This window comes from Stegostoma tigrinum, chromosome 2, assembly GCF_030684315.1.
Source record: "Stegostoma tigrinum isolate sSteTig4 chromosome 2, sSteTig4.hap1, whole genome shotgun sequence".
Classification (NCBI taxonomy): Eukaryota; Metazoa; Chordata; class Chondrichthyes; order Orectolobiformes; family Stegostomatidae; genus Stegostoma; species Stegostoma tigrinum.
The window spans coordinates 49,181,697-49,206,222 of record NC_081355.1 but is presented as its reverse complement, the minus strand read 5'-3'; positions in this window follow the sequence as shown (position 1 = coordinate 49,206,222).

Here is a 24,526-nt window from a genome sequence, read left to right as displayed (position 1 = left end):
TCATGTCAAACTTAGCTATTGAGATTCCTTGGCAGTTAGTTTCATCAAGACTGCTATTTCAAGTGTTTTTTTTTTGTCTAGATTTGTCTCTGGTATTATTATCTTCTGCAAACCAATACCAGTATGTCCCTGAATGCATAATATAACAATTCTCTCCAAATTCGCAACATTCTGGCAGCATCTTTACAATTGCTATGAGCTAATTCGCCATCATGCTGGCTGAATATATGGAATCAGAACCTTTCAGAAATTGACAATCATTTTGATGGAAAGTAGTCCTGCAGAGGACCACAGAGGCTGAACCGAGAACAAGGAAGCCAAAGGGCTTCATTGGAACAAAAGACATCTGAGAGAGGGAATTCAACCAGTGCTATCCGAACAAGAGCTTCCGGGCAAATGTCTGTTCTGAATGAAGAGAACCCAAGACAACTGACCAGCAGAACTAAAGAGTGAACAGTTCTGAGAAACAGCCAACTTGACCAATTCTGCAAGTCCTCAGACACAGCCTGAAATGGAAACCAGGCCCAGAAAACCAGCAGAAAGTAAAGAAAACCAGATACTCATCCATTAGATTGAATCCGCACCTTACTGCATAAGCAGAATCAACCCACACTGATAAACCTGTGCAGTCTGAAATCTTCATCTAGGCTCAGGGTATGGCTAGCATGAACAGCTAAGTGCACTTCAAAACTGTGTTTCTCGTTGGTGAGCTTATAACTCCCAAGACCTCAAAATTCTTACCTAGCCAGTAGTGAGGGGAAGTTGGATGGTGACAGTGCATTTGGACTTCAAGGATGGGAATTCTGATAACAGTCAAATTAAACACTGATGTTTTTCTATGTGTGTGTCAATAGAATAGTGTTTTAATTGTGTTAACCTAATTAATGGTGTATTTAAGATATTACTATTCTCTGCATTATTGATTGTGTTAATTTCCTTGATTTATGGCATTACCTGCTTTCTTGTGTGTGTATTATTTATATATAAAACCTTCTGTATTTTAAATAGACGTACTGATTATTTTGCCCTGAAACAGCTGTCTACTCCTCATTTCACATTCACTAGGTAAGTCCAATATCCAGATCCAAGGGATCTTGGAGCAGTTCAAACCATTTTAATACACATAACAAACCTGATCGCTAATGAGAAACCTATATAAAGTACTCATAGTATTCATTTCAGGGTAGAGCACATGGTAGATTTCTTCAAGACTGTTCACCTATTCCCTGGGTGAATTCCTTTTCATCCACACTGACCCTCCCTCTAGGTCCCATCCTCATTACCACTTTGCTCCAAGGAAGTCTAGGGGCTGCATCTTTTAAAACAAGAGATTTTATTAAGCATGTATTAGTGCTTCAGGCAGCAAGCTAGGCTGACCTATTTACCCCCAAAATGTCTACTGACATCACCATGACATTACATGATCAGATTCTTAAAGTGACCGTTCAGCATACTATTGGAAATACACAACAATTTGCTCCTAGATCATTGTGCAATGTTCCCAAAGAATTAGAAGGACTTTAAGAGTTATAAAAAACAATGTGAATGAGGCCTCAAACCCAAATCTCTGTCACCAAAAAGTTTCCTCCAAACTCAAGACAGCATGAACAAAAATTGTGCAGACTTGAGAGAACAGATCAAAATAAAAGGTGTTGGAAATGCTCAGTCAGCCTCACAGCATCCGTTAACGTTTCAGTTCAACATCCTTTCATCAATTCCAATGCTCATCTACTTTCATTTTATATCTCTTGCCACCAATGCTGCCAGACCTGCTGAGAATTCCCAGCATATTCTGTTCTATAACACAATCACATGAATGTGTAGTCTGCAGGGCTGAATTTTCATCCTGTTTTCATCAAATGCTGAGATCGGAGGTGATTGGGGAGAAAAAAGAACACCAACTGACTTACTGCTTTCCGGATCTGTTCCACCTCGGGGCCATTTGTGCGAATGTACAAGCAGGAAAGTTTAGCTAAAACTGTACAAGGCAGTAACCAGACCACTGCTGTAAACACTTTTGAGGGCCCATTGGAGACAATCCAGAGAAGGTTCGTTTGGCTGATATCAGGTATGGAGGGATTATCTTATCAGGAGAGGATGAGTAGATTGGATTTGTAATCATTGGAATATAGAAGAATAAGAAGCCACCTTATTAAAATCTATAAGATACTTAGATGTCTTGACAGGAAGCATGTGAAAAGGTTGTTTTCCACTTGTGGGAGGGCAAAATATCAGAATAAGGGTCTGCATGTTTAAGAGAAATGTTATGCATAATGAAGAGAAATTTCTTCTCTCAAGATTAGATTACCTACAGTGTGGAAACAGGCCCTTTGGCCCAACAAGTCCACACTGGCCCTTGAAGCATCCCACCCAGACCCATTCCCCATAACCTACACACCCCTGAACACTATGGGAAATTTAGCATGGCCAATCCACCAAGCCTGCACAGTTTTGAACTGTGGGATGAAACCAGAGCACCTGGAGGAAACCCATGCAGACATGGAGAGAATGGGCAAATTCTGCAAGGCAGTCTCCGAGGCTGGAACTGAACCTGGGTCCCTGGTGCTGTGAGGTTGCAGTGCTCACCACTGAGCTGCCCTCAAAGAGTAGTGAACCCATGGAATTATTGCCCACTGAAGAATGTTAGGATTGGGTATTACATATATTCAAGGCTGTGATAGCCAGATTTTTAGTCAGCAAGGGAATTAAGGATTATTGGGAAAGTGAAGGTGAAGAGTATCGAATAGGCCATGATTACATTGAATGGTGGAGCAGTCTAATTGTGGAACCGCAGGGATGGGTGAGATACTAAATGAGTATTTTGTGTTGGTATTTACTGAGAAGAAGTTTATACATGTTGGAGAACTTGGAGAAGTAAATAGTGATATCTTGAAAAATGCCCATTTTATAGAGGAGGAGATACTGGATGTCTTAAAATGCATAAAGGTGGATAAATTCTCAGGACCATTTCAGGTGTATCCAGAAAACTTTGTGGGAATCTTGGGAAGTGATTACTGGGCACCTTGCTGAGATTTTTGCATCATTGATAGCCACGAGTGAGGTGCCAGAAGACTGGAGGGTTGCTAATGTAGTGCCATTTTTTAATAAAAGGTAGTAAGGAAGAGCCAAGGAACTATAAACCAGTGAATCTGACATCAGTGGGGATTCTGGGGAAAAGGATTTACATGTATTTGGAAAGGCAAGGACAGATTAGAGATAATCAACATGGTTTTGTGTGTGGGAAATCATATATCACAAATTTGATAGAGTTTTTTGAAGAAGTGACAAAGAAGATTGAGTGATGGATATTATCTACATAGACTTCAGCAAAGCATTTGACAAGGTAGACTAGTTAACAAAGTTAGATCACATGGAATCCGGGGGAGCTAGCCATTTTAATACAAAATTAACTTGAAGGGAGGAGGAAGAGAGTGGTGGTGGAGGATTATTTTTCAAAGTGGATGCCTGTGACCAGCCATGTGCTGCAATGGTAGGTGCTGATCCACTGCTTTTTGTCATTTATATAAATGATTTCAATGTGAATATATGAGGAACTTTGCAGATGTCACCAAAAGTGATTTTGTAGTGGATAGTGAAGTAATTTACCTCAGAGTAAAATGAGACCTTGATCACATAGGTCAATGGGATGAGGCGAGGTAGATGGAGTTTAATTTGGATAAATATGAAGTGTTGCAGATAGAGTTTAATCTAGATAAATGCCAGGTGTTGCATATCGGTAAGGCAAGTCAGGGTGGGACCTATATAGTCAATGGTAGGGCCCTAGGGAGTGTTGCTGAAAAAAGAGACCTTGGGGTGCAGGTTCATTGTTCTTTGAAAGTGGAGTCATAGGTAGACAGGATAGTAAAGAAGGCATTTGGTATGCTTACTTGCATTGTGAGCAAGTACCATGTGGCATAACTGCAGAAATGGAAGTAAAGGGCCACAAGAAAATATGAATCTAATGTTGCAGACCCTGGGACATTGAAAAACCAGGAATTAATGTCAGAACACTGAACATGTTAAAAGCTGAAGGAAACCTGTTTTAGGAGTCAGAGAAAGCGGGGAAACTTTATTCAGGCTGTGGAAATGTTAGGAGTGCCTTTATAAATACGTGGAACAGTTCCTCTTCCTCACCTACAGAGGCCCTAAACCCCACCTCTTCCTCCGTTACATTGATGAATGTTTCGGCGCCGCCTCTTGCTCCCCAGAGGAGCTCAAACAGTTCATCCACTTCACCAACACCTTCCACCCCAACCTCAAGTTCACCTGGGCCATCTCCAACACATCCTTCATCTTCCTGGACCTCTCAGTCTCCATCTCAGGTAACCAGCTAGAAACTGATGTCCATTTCAAGCCCACTGACTCCTACAGCTACCTAGAATACACCTCCTCCCACCCACCCTCCTGCAAAAATTCCATCCCATATTCCCAATTCCTCCGCCTCCGCCACATCTGCTCCCAGGATGAGGCATTCCACTCTTGCGCATCCCAGATATCCACGTTCTTCAAAGACCACAAACTTCCCCCCGCAGTGGCCGAGAACACCCTTGGCCGTGTCTCCCGCATTTCCCGCCACACATCCCTCACACCCCGCCCCTGCCACAACCGCCCCCAGAGGATCCCCCTCATTCTCACATACCACCCCACCAACCTCCGGATACAACGTATCATCCACCGACACTTCTGCCATCTACAATCCGACCCCACCACCCAAGCTATTTTTCCATCCCCACCCTTGTCTGCCTTCCGGAGAGACCACTTTCTCCGCAACTCCCTTGTCCGCTCCACACTCCCCTCCAACCCCACCACACCCAGCACCTTTCCCTGCAACTGCAGGAAGAGCTACACTTGCCCCCACACCTCCTCTCTCACCCCTATCCCAGGCCACACAATGACCTTCCATATCAAGCAGATGTTCACCTGCACATCTGCTAATGTGGTATATTATATCCATTGTACCCGGTGTGGTTTCCTCTACATTGGGGAAACAAAGCGGAGGCTTGGGGACCGCTTTGCAGAACACCTCCGCTCGGTTTGCAACAAACAGCTGCACCTCCCAGTCGCGAACCATTTCAGCTCCCCCTCCCATTCCTCAGATGACATGTCCGTCATGGGCCTCCTGCAGTGCCACAATGATGCCAACCGAAGGTTGCAAGAACAGCAACTCATATTCCGCTTGGGAACCCTGCAGCCCAATGTTATCAATGTGGACTTCACAAGCTTCTAAATCTCCCCTTCCCCCACTGCATCCCAAAATCAGCCCAGTTCTTCCCCTCCCCCCACTGCATCACTCAACCAGCCCAGCTCGTCCCCTCTCCCCACTGCATCCCAAAACCAGCCCAGCCTGTCTCTGCTTCCCTAACCTGTTCTTCCTCTCACCCATCCCTTCCTCCCACCTCAAGCTGCACCTCCATTTCCTACCTATCACCTCATCCCGCCTCCTTGACCTGTCCATCTTCCCTGGACTGACCTATCCCCTCCCTACCTCCTCACCTATACTCTCCTTTCTACCTTTCTTGTTTTCTCTCCATCTTCGGTCCGCCTCCCCCTCTCTCCCTATTTATTCCAGTTTCCTCTCCCCATCCCCCTCTCTGATGAGGGGGCTAAGCCTGAAACGTCAGCTTTTGTGCTCCTGAGATGCTGCTTGGCCTGCTGTGTTCATCCAGCTCCACACTTTGTTATCCTGGATTCTCCAGCATCTGCAGTTCCCATTATCACAAGATATAGAATCAAATGAGCTTCTGAAATAATATTTGCAAGAGCTAATTTTGGAGATCTGTCAGATCAAACACAGAATTGTATATGAAGGAGAAATCAATACTTGAGACATGGAACACCTTCCAAATTAGATGTCAAATAAAAAGCTTAACAAGTAAATAAACTTCTATACATAATTTGAAGCACAGCTGATGACATTATTACTTGCAAGGTGTAAAAGAAACAACAGATATTTTCCGAGATAATAGGAACTGCAGATGCTGGAGAATCTAAGATAACAAGGTGTAGAGCTGGATGAACACAGCAGGCCAAGCAGCAAGGGTCTAGGCCCAAAACGTCAGCCTTCCTGTTTCTCTGATGCTGCTTGGCCTTCTGTGTTCACCCAGCTCCACACCTTGTTATCACAGATATTTTCAGTACTGTAAAACTTTGAAAATTACTTCAGTCTAAGAAAATAAAATTTCTCCAAAATGCTTAAATGTGCAAAATTTAATGATCTTTACAGATTAATGCAGAAATGAAACTTTGATCACTTAAAGCCATGATTCATAAAAGGCAGAATTGTTGTGGAAATTGCTAATGAGTATTTGTCAGATTTATTACAGTTCAAAGAAAACCTGACCCCTGAGAAAGCCAGTCAATTGTAAGCAAAGCAAATCGATCCTAATAGAAGAAAATAAATCTTGACACAGTGTCAGCAGAGTCCATTTAATTGTTAAGGCATAAGGCTACAAATGAGCAAATGTGAAAAATTAATGCAGCGTGTAGGACAGTTGCTTAATGCTAAAAGTCCTTTTCAACACTGTGAAGCAAAGAAACCTCCACATACAAACAGTGCCCAGCTATTAAAAATGAATGGATTGTGCAATATATACAATATACAGTATCCTTTTATTGTCACATGTACTCCATTGTAGGAGCGCAGTGAAAAACTTTTACAATGTCTGCCTTCTAATGGTGACATCTTAGCTACAAGTACCTAGGTACAATTCTTGGATACAGCCGAGGAATAAAAGTAGTTACTTAGTTACAGAGTTGAAAATAAGTTAAAAATAGGAAAATATCAAGGCTCGCAGCCAATGTGCTGCTCCATGGCACACTGCTCGTGGTGTTCTATAGGTCACGGGGCATGTATATTGGCACTAAAATACTAGGCTATACTGCCTGTGCTGGTTCTGCCATGGGACACGGCCCTTACTCTCTCCCATCCACAGTGGGACTCAACTAGCTCGCTCCGGTCACACCGTAGATTATTTTCATAAAGTGAGCAGGAGATTGCCCTAATTTCAGAAAAGCAAAAAATTAAATAAATTAAAGGTAATATCTCTATAATCGCACTAGACCATAGGGCTGCCCTTTCATTCGAGAGAGAGGACAGATAGTGGTTTAAACTTTGGGTCACTGTATCTCAAGTAAGGAGAGAGGTTGAGAAGGAGAGTCTTGCATTGTAATCTCAGCCAGGACAGGCATGGAACCCATACTGTTGGCATCACCTGGCATTGCAAACCAGCCATCTAGCCGACTTCAGTAAAAAAATCAAGATGCTATCCAAGCAACGATATTACTCAAATTAAGCAGTCTACGATATGAGAAATATCTGAAGTGTTCTGAAGCAACAATGATGATCCAGACCTTACATTTCGGCAAGCTGATGTTTATACCAACATTCAGAAACAAAATTCAAGTTAGATAAAGTGATGAATATTGCAATAGAAACATAGAAACATGCCCTGCAGTCCATCATGTCAATATTGAACAACAAACCAAACTAAACTAATTTTTTTTTAACTCCACTTGGTCTATAACCTACAATGCCATGGCATTTTAAGTGCTATTTAAATGTTGCCAGTACCTGCCTACACCACCATCCAGGTTAGCACTTTCCATATTTCTATCACCCTCTACATCAAAATTTTATTTCTCAGACATCTTTTAACTCCTCATTTCAAATTTATGCTCTCTGATATTAGACATGTCTGCCATAAGGAAAATATTATCATGAATAACTCTATTTATGCCTCTCATGATTTTGTAAACTTCAGTCAGATCCCACCTCAACTTCTTTGCTCCAAGGAAACTGAACCCAGCCTACAGGGAGAGACTGAATATACTGGGGCTGGTTTTCCTGGAGCAACAGGGGCTGTGGTGTGACCTTATTGAGGTTTATAAAATCATGAGTAGCATGGGTAAGGTAAATAGACAAAATCTTTTCCATAGAGTGGAAACTAGAGGCCATAGATTTAAGGTAAGAGGGAAAAGAATTAAAAGGGGCCTAAGGAGCAACTTCTTCACACAGCAGGTGATGCATACTGCCGGAAGAATTTGTGGAAACAGGTACAATTACAACTTATAAAAGGAATCTAGATATATATAGGAGTAGGAAGGGTTTAGTGGGACATGGGCCAAATGCTGAAAAAGAGACTAGATTAATTTAGAATATCTGGTCGGCATGGATGAATTGGACGAAAGGGTCTGTTGTCGTGTTCTGTATCTCTATGAATCTATGACTCTATTCAGTTTCTCTTCATAATTAAAACTTTAATCTCAGGCAAAGTCTTTGTAAGCACCCTCTACAATTCTCCAATGCAATCACACCCTTCTGTTAGTGTGGAGACCAGAATTGCATTCAGTATTTCATCTGTGACCTAACCAATGTTTTGTAAAGTTGTAACAGCCTCTCCCTTGCTCCTATGCTCTATGCCCTGACTAATAAAGGCAAGCATCCCATATGCCTTCTTCCCCACCTTGTCTATCTGTGCTGACACCTTCAAGGATCTATGAACTTCCATACCAAAATTCCTTTGTTCTTCAGTATTCCCTAGCAACCTAAAATTCATTGTGTATATAATTTCTTATTAGATCTCCCAAAATGCATCACTGTGCACTCGCCAGGATTGAGTTTCATCTACCATTGTTCTTCCCAATTTACCAGCTGATCAATAACAGACTGTAGCTTGAGACCATCATCCTCACCATCAAAACCACCAATTTTCATGACATCTGCAAAATAACATATTATTCCTTTTGCATTCATATTTAAGTCATTAATGTACATAACAGGCAGCAAGGGTCTCAACACTGATCCCTGTAGTACACTGCTGGTCATCAGGTTTCAATCACAAAAGCATTTTTCCATCATTACCCTTCATCTCCTATTTGCAGGCTATTTGGGATCCAGTTTGCCAACTTTCCTTAGATCCCTTGGGCTCTGATGTTTTGGACCAGGCTTCCATGTGGGACCTTGTTAAAGACCATATGGAAGTCAATGTAAACTGCATCAACTGCAGTATCCCTCACTAACATATTTAATTGCCTTTTCAAAAAACTCAATTAAATTAATCAGACAAGATTTCTCTTGAATAAATCCACACTGACTATCCCTGAACAATCCCTGTCTTTTTAAGTGTAGATTAATCCTGTCCCTCATAATTTCTTCCAATAACTTGCTGATTACTAATATCAGAGCAGCTAACCTACTCTTCTTGAACAATCATCAAGCTATTCTCCAGTCATCTGGCATTTTACCTACTATTAAATATAACTGCCAATACCCCATCAATCTCCTCCCTTACCTTTCATAGCAACCTAGGATACATCTCATCAGAGCTTAGGGATTTATGCACTTTATGCCCACTAAAACATCTCATACCTTCTCCTTGTTAATCTTAACATGTTCTTCAATCTCACAATCCCAAATGAAATACTCAACTACAGTTTCTTTCTCAGTAGGATCAGTATTCAGGACTCAATTATTTACTATCAATATTAATTACATAGAGGAGGGGACAGTGTGTAATGCATCTAAATTTTCAGATGTTACAAAAATATGTGGGAGGCTACATTATGGTGAGGATATATATAATCTGCAAGGGAATGTAGATGGATTGAGTGAATGGGCAAAAGATTGGCTGTTGGAGTTTAATGCAGGAAAGTGTGAAGTCCTACACTTTGGTCAGACGAATCATAAAGCAGACTATTATTTAAACAGAGAGAGACTACTTTCAGTCATCATCCCCATACTTAAGAAAAGACTCTCTGGCATTGGAGGCATTTCAAAAGTGATTCACTAACCTGATTCCCATGACTAAGGGGTTGACTTATTGACAATGACTAAATAGGTTAGGCCTTTATTTATTAGAGTTAGAAGAGAGCTGCACTTATTGAAACGTATAAGAATCTAATGGGGCTTGGTAGAGCAGATTTTGAGAAAATTGGAGAATTTTGAAATCATGGACTGATTACAGAATTGTTGGGGGTTTGGGGGGAGCCAGGGGGTGTGGGGTTGCAGTGTTTGCTAACTTAAAACTAAAATGCAAGAGAAGTTCTTCTCTCAGGGGATAATAAATGTCTGGAATTCTCTACCTCAGAGAGTTGTGGAGGCTAGATCACTGAAAGGATTTAAAGAGGAAGTAGATAGAGTCTTGAAAGATCGACGAGTTGAGGAATGTGAGGATTTGACATGAGAAAGGGGTTGAGGTTTGATCAGCCACAATCTTATTGATTGGCATGTCGGCCTTGACAGGTTGACTGGCCGTTTTCTGCTTCCGCTTCTTAAGTTTTAATGTTACCATAATTCTGAAAGTGAAATACATTTTGAAAGGTCTTCTGAGTTTCAATTACAATAATCCCTAGCATATCATCTTCATTTTTGAAGGCTTGCAGCAATCTCCCATTACACTTTATCAAGAATACAGGTATTCTCTAAATTTGTACTGCTCTATGTTCTAAGCATGAATTAGACAAATGTACTCTTCAATCATTTTTCTTTAGTGACAAAGTCTGTTTTAAGTGGAGTTGGTGAATGAACAGTCCATATAGTTATGAGCTAATCTTTTCAATCCATATTTGGCATAATCCTAGGATTATTTGCTTTTTCTTAATGATTGCGTAAACTTAAAGAGCGCAGTAGATATATTTCTTGCTTTCACAGGAATGTATTTTATGGCACGGTAAAATGAGTTGCCTTATTGGATTAGCCATGGTAATTCACACTGATTATTTTTCACCGTATTGTGATTCGCATTGCCAGTTGAAGTAATAAATAATGTGCAGCTAGCTGTGGCCATTGGTCATTTGAAGTCCTATCGCAGCCATCCCACACCCTTTCCTACTCAGTGTAGTTGTGAGGAGATAAATGTGATTTAAATTAATAGCCAGTCCTAAATAAATCCTCAGCTGGTAAACGATGCATTTATCAGCCACAGACAGGCACTGTCCTTTGATTCATGGTCCACCAACAACATGAAGGGTGCGAACAAAAATTGTTATTACTTTTTAATAAAGTGAACCAGTCAGTCTTCAGTCATTTATCAGAAAATGTGGCATTCTGACACAGCACAATATTTCAGCAGCAGATGAATGGGGAAATAGAGACGTGGTGATTTAAGAAAGTAAAATAACGGGGTCTAAAATTGAATTACGCTTACAATAAGTAAGTTATTTATAGAAGAAGAACTACTTTAGAGTTGAACTGAAGAACAGAAGTTGTCTTTTCTATTTTGAAATTGGGAAGGAAAGCGATAAAGAAAAGATTGAATCAATTAAATTTCTGAATGCCAAAGTCTTTCTATGAAATACAAAGTTATTTCACTGACGTGGCATATGCAATATTTATATTTACCAAAACAACTGCAAATGTTGTTGTCTATTCAGAGATATGATCTTTAGGGAAGGTAGACTGAAAGATGGAACAAAGTCAAAATCTGATTTCTCAGAATTATTGGGCTGGGCTATGTATTACCGATGACATTTACATTATACAGAGTAAAATGTAAACACTTATTCAAATTTTTTGCACAACATTTGTTAATGTGGAAATAATTGTCACTAAGTAAGTAATTAGTTAAAAAGTAATTTCAAACCTTTGTAGGGCTGATTTTTAATTTGGTGAAGAAGTTGCAGGTGCAGGATATAAGGTGAGTAAAGAAACATCAATCCTATTCCCTATATGAGACTGGATTTTTTTTTACCGCCTAAGTCTTTTTCAAGTCTTGATTGTCCTCAATGACAGCAAGAATATCACTAACGATAGATGAAACCCACATTCTTGGGTGACATATGAGTACAGGCAGAGTCAAGCCATTGTGCAGAGCCCAAGAAAAGTGTAGATTACAGGGAGGGGGATCAGGGCTAAGGGGAACCACTGCACCTGGAAACAGAAGGATCAGGGTAATTTAAACCCATGGTTCTTTTGGGACATACAATCTTCCCATGCCTACAGTCAGATAAATGAAAATAGAGATGAGGATGGTAAGACCATCAATGTTCTCCAAGCCATTCCCATTTTTCTCACTGTTAAAGGCAATTGGTGAGAGCATTGCACATTTCTTCATCATAATCTTCCAAAATTTTCTTCGCTCAGCAATCACTACTTTGAAAAATATTGCATGTTACTCAATCACTGAAGAAATTTGGGCAAGTAGATCAGATAACCCAATACTATTGGCAATAATTAGGATGATCAATAATTAGAAAAATTGACTGAATAGAAGTGCTTTGAAAACTTCCAGTTGATCAGAGACAGCCACTATTAATTTGTAAAGGATTGATGTCTGATAGAAGGATGCCTAAGATCATTGAAGGTTCGGTTTACCTGAATTTGTGCCAGCTTGTCATTTGACCATGGCTAATAATTGGAGCCAGGTTAGATCATTCTATAATGCAAAACTATGGGCAAGTCACCATTTGACTTCAGGAACTCTCTGTAAGAGCCTGCGAGTATGGTGAGGAGGGCAATGATTCAAGAATTCGGTGAACATCTATCCATTCACCTGCCTCTTTCACTAGCTGAAGCCACAGCAGTGCTCCAGAATTATGGTCTAAAACATGGAAAAGATATTTGACTGCATTGATGTCATGGTGGGCTGTATCATGCTCATTCAAAAATAACACACTAGACAGATAAAGATTACTAGATTTTTACAGAGCTAACTCCTGCATTTTTAATACCCTTTGCTGAACAAGTCAAGCCATCATAAGATGTCATCAAATTGTAAAATAACGACATCTTTCAGATACTTACTGTCACTATGTTTTCATTTTATTTTGATGAACAGCATGTTTTAGCAAACATTGGTTACATGGGGACTTCCATTGTTGTCTTGCTGATCTGCGTTGTGGGCATCTTCTCTGTAATGTGATTTAAAGTGATTTACTTTAGGAAACACATTTTTCACAAGGAGGATGATAGAAGTTTGTCACTCTCTTCCACAAGCAGCAATTGATATCACTGATGTTACCTGAACCTAAGCTCTTTCCACCACTGGATTGTAAGGTGGAGGTGTTTGAAAATGATCTATTTTATTTTGTAAATTTTTTTTCCAATCTGCATAGTATGAGTGAACAATATTCTGCTCTTAATCTTTAACTGGTATTAAAAAATCTTTGTTGTCATGTAGCTTACTTTGTTGAAATATCTATTGTGCAACTAACCAGCAGTTCATAAAGAATCTTTGACATTGTTTGACAAATCTATATTTTTCTCCCTTCTAGTTGGAAATTTTTCACTATCATTATTGGCAAATGCAGATTTGAGAAATGTTCCTGTTAAATCAGATTCCACCGGTACTCCTGAAATACAAGAGAGACAGTTTTGTCTTCCCATTGGTTACTTATAAAATGGAATTCTTAATGTATTCACAGAATCACAGAATTTTTAAATTGCAGTGGGAGGACATTTGGTCCATCAGGCTGCTGTATAAATGAGCATTGTGCTTGGTGCCAACCTCCAGCTGTATCTCTGTAATCTTTACATATTTCCTTTTCATTGGTCGTCTAAATTTCTTTCAAATGCCCTACTAAAACCTGCCCTTCACCAGACGCTGGGGCAGTGCATGCCAGACCTTAATCACTTGCATTACAATTTTTTTCTCATAACACTTTTGCTCATGTTGCCCATCACGTTGAAGCTTTGCGTACTTGTTTTTGATTCATACCCCAGTGAGAACAGTTTATATGACTGACTCTGCCCAGACACCTCTTGACAATAATTGCATAAAATTAATGCACACAAACATTTAACAAAAAGAATTGGTTCCTCTGAACATTTTGGGCTCTATGTACACTCAGCTTGTAAACTGTAACTGGTTCATGAAATCTTTTGATGAAGGTCTTTCAGCTTTTGACTTGATGACAGCAGTCACTGCAATGAATGGTGGAAGAAAAAGAGAGGATCACCAATTCACCAAGTTAAACAAAAGTTAAAGAAAGGCTGTGGGCTGATACAATTGTGAATGGCAATAACTGATCAGAACGTGAGTGAAGCAACTATGTTGATGGAAGTGCAGGAAAGTGCAGCAGTCATAATATTTGACTGTCAGCTCTAACAACAGTAATACCACTTCATGCAACTTGGCAAAAGATGATAGATAAAGTGCACCAATTCAACATTGTAATGTTGAGGAATGAAGAGAGAGTACCCACCCTTCCAAGAATTTGGAAGCATTAGGAGAAATGGCCAATGTGAAATATCCAATGTAGAACACCTACCAGTAATGGAATCATTTAAAAAGCAGAGGATGAATGTAAGAATACATGGGCAAAAGAAAAAGCAGCGCAATAGGACTAAATGAGTCATTTTTCAGGGAAGCAGGGATGTGTGTGAATAGCTTTGTGTAGCTCTGTACTCTAAAATGTATCATTGCCGTAAAAATTTCAATCAATCAATATTCATTTCAAGTAGGTAAGGTCCCACAACTGTTAAAAAACACTATTCTCTCAAATGGGGTTAACAAAATACCTTTTCTTTACAATTGCACCAACATTTCACCATAATTCTCATGAATTTTAAACTAAAAAGTCAGTGTATGCTTTGACAGCTTTTAAAAAAAGACTGTTCAATTTAGTTTACAGGAAAATAAGCCATGCAAGCAATTCTCTTGTGTATAGGGTTGTGTTAAACTCCACGCACAGGTAACAGTCAATCCATTAACCTTTGTTTTAGCTTAACCCATATGTCGCCTGCCTCAGAGTCTTCCTTTTTGTTTTAATACCTTTTCCTTAATAGTTGCTCGTCTGTAACTGAAAAGGGCAGCATCACGCTTGATGACATTGACTGCTGTATTGTAATAATAAGCTCCTTTTTGCCTCACCAGGATGTCAGCAGCCATTTCGGAAGGTAATATAAAAGAGCTGTAAGCCAGGGGTCATGTTAAATTGTAACGCAAATGTTATTCCTCGATTATCCAGCTGGGTTAAATGTCAACTGCTGCAGGCAAAATCAGTTGGATGGTGAGTGTATGTGTGTGTGGGTGAAATGGAGAAAGAGGCATGAACTGGGTTCAGTATCTGATAGGAATGTCAAAGCAGACACTTGCTTGAGTATGACTTTTTAATTATATTTAGATGCTGAACCTGCTAAAATGAATGAATGCTAAGCTTTAAAAAGTGGCCATTACAATTTATTTACATTACTGTTTATAAATGATCAGACTTTGGCTTCACATTCCTATAAAAGAGATCATTTTTTAGCTACACTTCTCACGAGAAATAAAGAACACAGAAGGAATTTGACAGAAAAACCGAGGAATTACTTTACATGGTATGGAAAAAGAACAAATTCAGATCATAAGATAAATGATCTTATATGAATTAAACTTTAGTCACACAGGTTGGAGGTGTAATTTAGCACTTGACCTGATAAGAAACAATAGGTGAAAAATTTGGCCACATAATACCAATACTTTAGATGCAGCGGGTGCAGTTGTAAATCTAAAATAGTGTCTATTCCATGTCCCTATACTCCTGATGCGCCAGTTATCATTTTGCTGGGCTCAGGGAAAATATACCAAAGCGTGAATAGTAGACTGTGATATTGGACGGTGTTTAACAAAACTTGTTGCTAGCTAGCAGTACCATTTTCAAACCAAAAGCTCTGGTTTAGGTCCTTTGCTTAATCTCACACAGCTGAATATGCATGCAGCAGGATAAAGGAACCCCCACCAGGGCTATTTAAAAGGATCATCAACTACTTTCAGGCAAGTTGCTGATTGATTACTACTGGCTCTTGCTGAGTTTTTCAAAATGTTTGATGGCCTGTACTACTGTTTAAAGTTGCAGCAGTCTTCAGGGAGTGATGTAGCATATGGTGAAGGCATTAATTCTAACTTCAAGGATTATACTCAGACCATTTTCTTTCAGACATGAATGCAATAGTTTCTAACCCCTTTGACTTTACAAATGGCAGGGAAAAATAATAAAGCAACTGAGAAAAAGGACAAGATGCTCAAGAAATGAGAAGCAGCAGGGGTAAACAGACTCAGAGCAGGTGCTCTTGTCTGCCCAGGTTCATTAGAAAGAATTTCTCTATCTCAAAGTTAGTGTGAAAAATGCAGCGCATACCTTCATTTTACCAAGTAGGTTCTCACTGAAATCCACCATAGGACAGCCCAAAACAGATACTGACAGCCAGGCAAGGGCAACATTTCCACAAGCTCATGGAAGTGAATATCACTATGAAAGCTTTGGCATCAAGGTTTTCCAAGTTAGAGCAGGCAATATTTATGACATTTTCCAATTTGCTGTCCACTGTTACATCAGGTAAATCTCTGAGGTCTCTGTATGCAAAGAGAGCTGAATACATTTGATGTTATTTTGCTGGAGAGAAGCAGGCAAAGTGACCTTTGCCAAGAAAGAAAGATAGCACTAAAAAGGTGACTAGGGCATCAGAGTATAAGGGCGTGGCGTGATGGATTGATTGTACAAAACTCACTTTGTGGGGATCACATGTAAATTCTGCTATATACCACCGCTGGAATAAATTTGCAGTTAATGTCCAGCTGATGTGTGGCCAATCTTGGCCCATGCAGGTCAATGTCCAGTATTCTGGCAGCCATCAGAATGCATTAATTCTGCAGCAGTCCAATGTGCCAACTCTGTTTCAGTTACCATAAGAAGCAAGAAAGTAGTAAGGTGAGAAGGGCCTTCCATTGATCATGTCACATATAACTCAAGTTTGTGACCTCACTCACAGAGCCAGAATACATGTAAAAGAAACGCCATGCTGCAACAAAAAAGTGTAATAAAATGGTGCTTAAACATAAGCTTGCCTGTTCGGACCATACTGGAGGAGCCTTTCAATATGCACCAGGATACAAACTACAGTGTCAATGAACACAATCCCAATTCCCCGTTGAACAACAATAACACACCTAAATGTTCCTTCATCACCGATTAACATTATAGCCTCTTGGTCAAAATGTAAAAAGCAAACATTTTATATCAGTGGTCTCCAAACGTTTTAAGCACAATGTCACTTTTTGAATTTAAGTGCAATACAGAATCTAACCCTTAGAAAATAAAGAATAAAGTTTATTTTGTGCATTACACAAGTCCAAAACCAAGTATAAACAGTTATACATTAGCCCTTTACTCACCAAAGTCTCAATTTTAACCCCAAGTATTGCATATTATCTGCCAGTGCCTTGAAGTCAGTGTTGAAAAAGCAAGCCATTTATATTGTATCAAATGGGTATCTGAGGTGGGTGCGATGCTTCAACCTGATCATCGTCTTTCTGAAGAACACTATCTCACAAAGAAATGTGGAGGCAAAGGAAGGTTTCACATTAAAAGCACAGGATGATCGCAGCAGGTGCTTTCCCCTGTTTACAAGTCTCCAAAACACACAGTACCTTGGATGAACACAGCAGGCCAAGCAGAATTTTAGGAGCAGGAAAGCCGATGTTTTGGGCCTGGACACTTCACCAGACCCTACATCTTGTTATCTCGGATTCTTCAGCATCTGCAGTTCCTATTATCTCATTAACACTGTACCTTGATCTGTCTTTCAGTTAAATATCATTTTGAATGGTAATTATTTCCATTTCAACTGCATTACCTTGTAAATCAAACACTTCATGGAATTTGGTAGCCCACTCGCCAATAAAGGAATGGGATCTGAGACAAACGTGACATTTATTCCATCACATGTAATTCCTGAAATTGTTTGGTGTATTCCTTTCCTAACTTCCTCAGGTATGCACAGAAGTTTTCTGAATGTAACTGCTTAACTTTCTCTTTGAGTTTTGCTTATTTTCTTCAGACATGGGAGGTTTTGCAGTACTTAATGTTGAATTGGAAGGACCATTGACCCAGTTTCAATTTGAAAGCATTTGCAACATTAGCCATATGTGCTAAGTCTCTGTCTATTCCCTGCAGTTGAAAGTTCAGTTCATTCGTTTTTGACCTTTTTTCTTTAATGAAGCCTAGACAAAGTGACCATGACATCTGATATCTCAATGCACACTTCATTCCATAATTTAAGGTAAGTGTCAATTTCAAGCATCAGATCTAAAATCCTTTACATGGCTTTCCCTTGACTTAACCACCTTGCATTCGTCTGGACAAGTAGTTCGCTACGGGCTGCATTAAGCTCATCAAGTGAGGATTTAAACAAGTGGTGAGAAGGGCTCTTGCTCAAATGAAGTTTACAAGCTTTACATCTTTTGTTACATGAGCAAAGTCCATAACTTGCTGTTGGATGATACAGTGGTAAATGACAAATGAGAGAAAATCAAGATAAAATCAGGATAAAAACATGGCTGGTACCCCAATAGTTAAGACGGAAATCAGTTTCTCAATTGGGATATTTTTCTCAAGTATGTACGTTTGAACTTATCGTAGGTATCCTCACAACTTATCCTCTCTATAAACGGCAGAAAATGTGAGATGATCCTCTTTAGCTGTTTTCACATTAAAAACTACACTCACTGAAATAAATATGCTGTGTCAGACATATCAAAAGTTTCAACAAACATCACAGTGAGAAACATTCACAGTCTTTTAACTCCTACTGTAGTTGCTGAAAGATGACTTCAGAAAAAAATCTTCTACTTATCTTACCACTATGGGTGATTGTAAGAGAGGAAGAAAGTATTCATGACTGAAAAAGGAAGTTAAAGATATTATAAAGACAAAAAATAAGACGTACCATATTGCAGAAGCAAGTGGCAGGCTTGAAGATTAGAAGACTTTTAAAAATCAGTGAAGGGCCACTAAAAAAGTAATAAAAAGAACACATATAAATCATGAAAGAAAACTAGTGCAAAATATAAAAACGGTTGGCAAAAGCTTTTATAAGCATATTAAAGGAAAGAGAACAGCTAAAGTGCAAGTTGCTCACTTGGAAGATGAGACTGGAGACTTAATGTTGGGGAACACAAATGGTGATGTCACTAAACCAACATAATGTTTCAATTTTCACTGTGTAGAGCGCATGCATTGCCCTAATAGTAACAGGTAATATTGAAATTATAGAAAGTGAGGAACTTACAACAATCATCATTATGAGGAAAAAGGTTCAGAGAAAACTATTGAGATTAAAAGCAGATAAGCCCTCAGGGACTGATTGCCTACATCTTAGGGTCTTAAAGCAAGTGGCAGCAGAGGTAGCAAATCCATTTGTTCTAACATTCCAAAATCTCCTAGATGTTTTGGAAAAATTCTAACGTAAGACCCTAACTCAAAATGAGAAGGAAGCAGAAAAGCTTATCAAACGGTTATTTAAGCATCAGTCACTGGGGAACAGTATGGTGGCACAGTGGTTAGTACTGCTAACTCAAAATGCCAGGGACCAAGGTAAAATTTCAGCCTTGGGTAACTGTCTGTGTGAGGTTTCCCTATATGTTCTCCATGTGTGAGTGTGGGCTTCCACCACAGTAACGGATTAGCCATCATTGAACCCCAACTACTTGTAATTTATGTTAATACCTTGGATACAGAAATATAAACGACTACAGCCAAATTTGCAGATGATATCCAAAATAGGCGGGAAAGTAGATTGCAATAATTAGGTAAGAAATTTACAAATAGGCATGGGTACGTTTGGTGAATGGGCTGAAGTTTGACTGATAAAGTTTGACATAGATATGTGTGAAGTCATCTACTTTCTTGGAAAGAAAAGAAAGTTAACTTATTTCCTAAATGGAGAGAAACTTCAGAGAGCTTTGGTACGGAGGGATTTTGACGTTTTGGACATGCGTCACAGAAAATTAGTATGCAGGTGAAGCAGGTAATATGGAAGGCAGATTGTATTTTGACACTTATTGCTAACAAAGTAGAATATAAAAGTAAGAAAGTTCTGTTACAAGTGTACAAGACATTTGTGGCATATCACCTGGAATATATCATACAATTTTGGTCCCCTGACTTGAGGAGAGATGGAGTTGCATTGGAGACCTTTCAGAAGGGGTTCATTAGATTGATACCAGAGATGAAGAGTTTAAATTTTGAGGAAAGATTGAGCAGTTTAGGCCTGTACTGTATGGAGTTGAGAAGAATGAGGAGAGATCTAGCGAGTTTTGAGAAGATTTGTAGCTCAGGTTGAGGTTCTGGATATAAGTTTGCTTGCTGAGCTGGAAGGTTCGTTTTCAAACGTTTCATCACCATTCTAGTAACATCATCAGTGAGCCTCCAGTGAAGCGCTGGTGTTATGTCCCGCTTTCTATTTATCTGTTTAGGTTTCCTTGGGTTGGTGATGTCATTTCCTGCGTTGGTGATGTCATTTCCTGTTCTTTTTCTCAGAGGGTGGTAGATGGGCTCCAAATCAATGTGTTTGTTGATGGAGTTCCGGTTGGAATGCCATGCTTCTAGGAATTCTCGTGCGTGTCTCTGTTTGGCTTGTCCTAGGATGGATGTGTTGTCCCAATCAATATGGTGTCCTTCCTCATCTGTATGTAAGGATACTAGTGATAGTGAGTCATGTCTTTTTGTGGCTAGTTGATGTTCATGTATCCTGGTGGCTAGCTTTCTGCCTGTTTGTCCAATGTAGTGTTGGTCACAGTTCTTGCAAGGTGCTTTGTAAATGACGTTCGTTTTGCTCGTTGTCTGTACAGGGTCTTTTAAGTTCATTAGCTGCTGTTTCAGTGTGTTGGTGGGTTTGTGGGCTACCATGATGCCAAGAGGTCTGAGTAGTCTGGCAATCATTTCAGAAATGTCTTTGATGTAGGGGAGAGAGGGGAGAATTAAACAAGAGAGGCTTCCAAAAAATGAAACCAGATGGATCCAACATTCCACGCTTCTACGGACTACCAAAAATTCACAAACCAGGAACCCCCCCCAGACCCATAGTCTCGCTACCTGGAACACCAACGTACAGATTAGCCAAAGAACTACACCAAAGAGTAAAACACCTAGTAGAAGACTCACACCACTCCATTCACTCCACCCAAGAATTCCTGAACACCATCAAAGACACCAAGATAGAAGAGGATGAAATAATGATCTCCTTTGACATAACAGCCCTGTTCACATCCATCAACATCAACCTGGCCAAAGAAACACTGACTACACTATTAGAAGAACCAAAGACACATACACCAGACACCACCAACCTCATCAGCAAGGACAACATCATCAAGCTAGTGGACCTATGCCTTACCACTCACTTCACTTTGAATAACTAAACCTACAGACAAGCCAACGGTACACCCATGGGATCTCCGATATCAGTGTTCTTAGCAGAGGCAGTAAAGCAGAGACTCGAACAAACAGCTCTGCCAATCATCCAACCCAAACTTTGGGTCCGCTACGTGGATGACACCTTTGTCATCACTAAACAAAACAAATTAGAGGAAACCTTCAAGACCATCAATAATACCCTTACTGGCATAACATTCACAAAAGAGGAAGAAAACAACAACAAACTGCCATTCCTAGATGTCACAGTAGAGCAAACAGTCAATGCGGTACTTCAAACCAGCATCTATAGGAAAACAACACATATGGACCAAATACTGAACTACTGGAGCAACCATCCCAACACCCATAAATGAAGCTGCATTAGAACATTATTTCAATTATGCCACCACACACTGCAGCACAGAGGAACTACGAAGAGCAGAAGAAAATTATCTATACAGCGTATTCAAAAAGAACGGGTACCCAATGAACACAGTCTGCTGATTTCTCAGCTACAAACCCAAACAAACAGACAAAACATGCCCAGAAACCATAACCACTCTCCCCTACATCAAAGACATTTTGGAAATGACTGCCAGATTACTCAGACCTCTTGGCATCATGGTAGCCCACAAACCCACCAACACACTGAAACAGCAGCTAATGAACTTAAAAGACCCTGTACAGACAACAAGCAAAACGAACGTCATTTACAAAACACCTTGCAAGAACTGTGACCAACACTACATTGGACAAACAGGCAGAAAGCTAGCCACCAGGATACATGAACATCAACTAGCCACAAAAAGACATGACTCACTATCACTAGTATCCTTACATACAGATGAGGAAGGACACCACATTGATTGGGACAACACATCCATCCTAGGACAAGCCAAACAGAGACACGCACGAGAATTCCTAGAAGCATGGCATTCCAACCGGAACTCCATCAACAAACACATTGATTTGGAGCCCATCTACCACCCTCTGAGAAAAAGAACAGGAAATGACATCACCAACCCAAGGAGACCTAAACAGATAAATAGAAAGCGGGACATAACACCAGCGCTTCACTGGAGGCTCACTGATGATGTTACCTAGAATGGTGACGAAACGTCTGAAAACGAATCTTCCAGCTCAGTGATCAAAATTACATCCAGAGGAGAGATCTAGTTGAGATATATAAGATGCTAAAGGGATTGACAAAGAAAATGTAGGATGTTTCCTCACGTGAAGAAATCTTGAACAATAGGTCATTCTCGCAGATTTAAAACAGAGATGAAGAAAAATTACTTTTCTCAAAGGGCTGTGCATCTCCAAGCATTTACTAACACGCAGTACAGAGGTTGTTGGGGCATGAAGTAAATTTAAGGATGAGATGGAAAGATTTTAAATCAGTAATATGTTGACAGGCTTGGAAGTGCAGGCAGGAATTGCGGTCAACATAAAAAAAGCTATGATCATATTAAATGGCGTAGAAAGTTCGAGGGGCTGAATTGCCTACTTGTGCTCCCAGCTCTTATATTCTTATTTTGATTGCTGTTACTATTTCGTCTTTGCTCTTAAGGTTTTTGAATAAAGAGTAAATGGTCACAATGATTGCTTCTTTAATTACTTTACCATCTGTAAATGATTTCTTGTGAAGATAGTAAACACAAAATGATGCTGCAGTGCAGGCCTTATCCTTTATTGCTGAGTTAGTAAAAAATGGCTGTTGAGTTTTCCAAATGCCCTTCAGCTCATCAGCTTTCTTTGTGCAAAGTATACTGTTCGAAGCAAAACTATTCTTGAATTTACCATGCATCCTTGCATGGTGTGATTCCAAACTCCACTTTATATTTATCAATGTACTTTGGTAGTATATAAGGCGAACACCCTAATCTTTCACAGATTTAACAGAAATTAATTTTCTCATTCCATGTGAAAGTTGCATGTTTTTGTTTTCTTTGTAGACGGCCCAGGTTCATCACTCCTTGTTATTGTTTCACCTTGTGATTCATGATGTCACTCTCCTGCTGGTAAAGCTGCAAGTCAGACTGTGGATGAATGCCTCTGGTACATTGAGAGTATTGCTGGCTGCTTTTTAATGTGGAGGCACGGGAGGTCACTTAGGGTCACAGTTTATTTTGGGGCCCCATATCAGCCTGCATTGCTCAGATACTGGATGTGGGGCATGGCACAGTTCCAGAAGTGTGATTCATGTAGCAGCATGATGATCAATGTGCATGTAGCAAGGGAGTGCTGACAGGAAGTGACAGAAACTGTCAGAGACTCTGCAATCCACCTGTCAATTACAATCTATACATTGGAGGCCACAGTTCTGAACCAACTAAAACAAAAACCATCCAGTATTCCATGCCAATGCCAACTAAACCCACCTTGTGCATTTGCTTAGTTCCTGTTTTCTCTATGTTTTCCCTGGCCTTATGCTTCATGGTTGATGGAGGACCACTAACTTTCAGAGGGTGGGATTGTACTTGCAGGATGACCTACGATCCTGAAAGGCCAGTTTCTGGCCTTCATAACTGGCCAGCAACAGCAAACAACTGGTTAAGTGGTAGTGTTGGGAGGATGAATGCAGTCCAACATGTTTGTGGTCTAAAGAATTACTACCACTCTAATAAGGTAGCACCTCACCCATCCTAATAACGAATTGGAGGTCTGCATAAACCTCTGTGCAGGGTTGATGCCTGACACCCCACGTTTCTTCTAGCATGAAGTTTGCATGGTGTCTGCGTAAGTGAAAATTAACTATGCTTTGTGATTCCTCAGGCTTGTTCCTGAGCCTTATCAAATTCTTCTGCCAATCATGTTTAAATGTAACGCCAACAGCTTCAAAAATTTGAGCTATCTCTTAAAGTTACGTTTGAATTCAAAATTATGAGCAAAAGAAAACTTACCTTTAGGTCAACAATCTGCAACCTGTTGATTAGCAGGACATTGCAATTTATTCAGAACTCAAGTATGGCTTGGCTTTGATCAATTAAACCTATTTTGATAGTGATTTAAATGGATTGTTCCAATTTAATTGTTCTATGAATATTAGACTTTTAATAATTGTCATTCATTTAACAAGGGGTTAGAGAACAGTAGGAACTGCCGATTCTAGACTCTGAAATAACAAGGTATGGAGCTGGATGAACACAGGAGGCCAGTCCAGACCCGAAATGTCAGTTTTGCTGCTCTTCTGAAGCTGCCTGGCCTGCTGTGTTCATCCAGCTCCACACCTTATTATCTCATTCATTTAACACCTTTTTTTGTACAAAACATTTAACATATCCATCAAATGTGAATCTGTTATGTCTTCCATTATTAACAACACTTGTGTATCTCTTAAGATATTCTGCCAGAATTTCATGGAGGAGGTGAGACAGTCATGTTAGAAAACTGCAGACCTGTTTCCATTAAAAGG